Source organism: Pinus tabuliformis, chromosome 5_1 (assembly GCF_031772625.1).
Source record: "Pinus tabuliformis cultivar Carrire ecotype Pingquan chromosome 5_1, CPIR1, whole genome shotgun sequence".
Taxonomy (NCBI): Eukaryota; Viridiplantae; Streptophyta; class Pinopsida; order Pinales; family Pinaceae; genus Pinus; species Pinus tabuliformis.
In genome coordinates this window covers 652,719,467-652,723,403 of record NC_142305.1, presented here as the reverse complement: position 1 = coordinate 652,723,403, position 3,937 = coordinate 652,719,467, and the positions used below count along the sequence as shown (strand labels likewise).

Below are 3,937 nucleotides of genomic sequence, written 5' to 3'. Positions count from 1 at the left end.
TGGGTAGTGCCTGTGTATTTTTACACTGGCCAGTGAGGCCCAATGCGTAGCGCCCACCTCAGTGCGTAGCGCACACCTCCAATGCGTAGCGCACACCTCCAACGCTGTCCACAGTTATGAAAGCACGGCTCCGGCCTTTCAACTCTCCATTTCAATCTTTGCTTTCTGAATCATACCAACATCATTTCAACCATCACCAATAGCTAAACAAATTTTATGGCCATCATGGCGTACAAGTTCTGTCACGAGTGCTTTCTACTTTGGAGAAACCCGACAACAAACCACTGAAGAGCTGATGTTAAAAACATTTGTTTAAGGTTGTTGTCCAAAAAAAAAAATCCCAAGCGACATTCCATCATCAATAATTTCATGTGAATTTTCTATGGCTGCATCCAGAAAATGGCAAACTGTACAAGCAACTGCAATTTCTCAAAGCGTTTCATTACTAACAGAAGAGCAAATGCAAGGACTGTAATAATGGGCATGATATCGCTGCAATACAAACTCCTGGATCTCCAATACAACAGCTATAGCTTCCTTGATAAAATGTGTCTCATCCAATATTATTCGATTCCATTTGACTGAATATAGAATAGAGGAGCTGTCCTGCTGAAGACTTGAACTCAAGCGGTGCGAATTGACTGCTGGCATTTGAAGAGCTGGAGAATTTGAAACATTTTGACAAATTACATATTCTAAAAAAAACACATTTAATGATTTCTTCTTCAAAATAGGGTTTTGAAGAAGAATCAATCTCACATTATTGACGATGACATCCCTGAAAAACTTACTGAACCTTCCTCAAGAATTAAAATGACTCTTTTCTGGACCACAGTAACATCAGTGACTGCGCATAACAAGGAATGATCTTTGGAGAATTTGACTGCAGCGGGCTAACAAGACAAAGTCTAACATTGGCTCCAATGGGGATGGCAGCTGCCGCTTCTTGGAGGTGACAAGAACTGCAGAGCTTTGGGAGAGCAGACAGTGCCTCCGTCCATTGGGAAATGGAGTCATTATTTCAACAGACAACACAAGACTTCCAACTCATTTATGGACTGAAACTTGACTGAAATACTAAAAAAAACTGACTCGGCAAACTTCACACTAAAACTGTAATGAAACTCAGAACGAAATGCTGCCTTTTGGCTGCTTATTTATTTACAAAATCTACCCTACTCTGTTGTACAAACAATAGATCAGGTAATACTGAAATGCCAGATCAACCATTCAAGTAAACCTGAGAATGATGCCGCTTGAGAATGCTTCCACCAGGACACAAATGTAATTGTTGGCAACCCTTCATGCACGTAATGAGCCTGATCATGTAAAAGACAGTTTGATTTGTCAGTCAAACTGAAAAATATTTTCATGTACATCGCAATAGGATCGCGAAAGCCAGACTCCGTTTGTTGCCCCAACTCTGCAATACATATCTCCAGTTGCACACTATTAATGCAAACATCTGTAGGCAACTCTATTATTTCTTGTTTCGATGGAGGAAGAATTTCCAAGAACTTTTTAGGATCTCGGAAATCATATGACTGGATCTACTCATTCAAACACTGAATTTCCTTCTCAATTCTTTCAACAACTAACTCACAGACACCAATTTTAGCTTCAATAGGTAGCTTTGGAGATTTCAAACATTGAAGCAAGGCACTGAAAAGATATTCATTAATTTCAAAATCTGCTAACTGATTTCTTACTTCTTTTACAGCTTCACACAGTGCAGGGTTTGCCACATACCCTACCATTACATAAATGGATCAGCGAGCACTGGAATCTCTGGATCAAGTTGGAGTCACCAGGTGAATGTTTCAGCCTTCGTATGTGTCTGACTGCTGTCCACCATTAGCATCAGATCTGCAACTTGATTTCATGTACTGGGACAAGACAATCAACAAGTCGAATGTCACATCAACAGCAAACCATCTTCCCCGGTATGGTCGCCACTATGTTAGCACTCGAATCTGCCTCAGGCTGAAGAAGGAGAGGTTCAAGGCAACATCAAACCAAGTTCAGCCTCGTAGCTAGTCCTAGGAGGACAGGAGAGGGCTCTCTCTGGGTCTATCTCGGCAAAAGGTTTTCAAAGAGGCTGAGATGACTTAAAATGGGAACTGATTCTAGGCTAGTAAATTGATAAAAAGGGGTTTTTTGATAAATGATTTGGTTTTCTGGGCTGTGTGGGGCAAAGACAGCAAGAGTAGAGATTAAATGAAAAACGCAGATTATCGCCTGAGGCAAGATAAGCATGAAGTTTAACAATCAAATTGGAATTATATGGAGTGAAAGACCACTGCGAGGTTGACAAGGGCAATAGTTGAATCCTTATCAAACTGAAGAAAACATAGAAAATGAATACCTCCCAAGGCAAAGCAGTAAACGGGATTCTGCCTTTCTCATTTAAAAGTATTCAACAGAAAATGATTATGAAATGAAATGTAAAACATTACAAGCTACATATGAAACATAAAAAAAAACAAACTGCTAAATCCACACCACAAGAATCTCAGGAGTCAGAGCTGTATTTTTCCATTAAATCCCTGTCAAAAACTGTACAATAAAGCTCTATCTTTTTTCTCCTACGCCAGCTTTCAGAATTCTTCCTCTCTACCTTTACAAATGGTTTTTTCAATACATTAAATAAACTCTGCTAGGGGAAAACAAATCGACCCCAAGACAAGGGATTTGTTTTATCATTATTAATAAATAAAACTAAAAAAAAACAATCAGCTCTTCTGAAGATAGAATAGCGCTCCTTCTTCTACTCGAATCTGTTGATAACTAATGAAGAGGTGGCATTTATAGGTGTCAATCCCATTACTGAAGATAAACATAGGCAATCGAATCTTTTTCTCTGCTGTGGCAAGTATCTACGTTTCAAATTTAGCTTTGACTTTGACTTTTTACTTTACGTTTGCCTTTTGAAAAAACATTTTTAATAAAAAATAGTTTTTAACAAAAATTAAACCCTCTGATCAAGAAGAAGAGAATTCCGTTTGATGCACCATCCAAAAAAACAAAAATTATAACAGGTGTATACTGCCCTGGACATTGTAACAGAGCAAGTGCAGGAGATTTCTGAAAGTCTATGTTATGAGCAGACATGTAAGGCCCCATTCCCATGTAATAACTTCCTAATTGCTGGTCTGCAGTTACCAATACATTGGTCGTCTGGCCTGGTATGATCATCAATTGCTCTGTAACAAAGGGCTTAGTATACTCTCCATCCACTTCAACTACTGTCATCTTGTGATTGGCTATGGTGAAAAAGTGTTCCATGTTAAGGGCTGCATTGATGATTCTCAGAAGATATGTCTTTCCAGGAATTGCACGTATGGTGTACATATCATGCTCTGAGCAGTTATAAAGAGGACCTGGATGACCATTTATAACATAAGCATTTTCAGAAGGATGACCTCCACCACTTTCCACAACCTCTCTTTCAAGTTCTTGAGTATCCATCAACCAATACTCTCCAAGGACAATAACATGTTCCACATACGGTAATTGAAATGGATAAGGAATGCCAGTCTTGGGATAGATAACAATAGGTCCATGAACTGTTGCCCTTAGCCATGAGATGTGGGCATGCCAGAGCATTATTCCCTTCTGCTACACCAGCGTGAACTCGTATGTAAATGTCTATCCTGCTTGAATTGGTCATTGAGTGATGTATGCAGGCCCATCAGACCCACATGTGAGTCGCTGCCTGACTCCACGCCAATGAATAGTGGTATTGTAGGGAGTCTGGTTAGTGACTTTGGAAATGATTCTATCATCTTCCTGTGCATAGATAATGGGGCTAGGGTACATCTCATTAATTTTGGACTATAGTCAAAGGTTTACATAATTTCGTAGCAGTCTTTGTTTGCACCTTTAAAACAGTAAGGTAACCAGAAATAAAACTAATTCGGAAGCAAAATCCTCTCAC

At 39.3% G+C, this 3,937-nt stretch overlaps 1 pseudogene; it reads right to left on the bottom strand.

The window, feature by feature from the left end:
• Window positions 1-380: 380 nt before the first annotated feature.
• Window positions 381-3,606, bottom strand: LOC149166685 (laccase-6 pseudogene; annotated as a pseudogene).
• Between the last annotated feature and the right edge of the window lie 331 nt (window positions 3,607-3,937).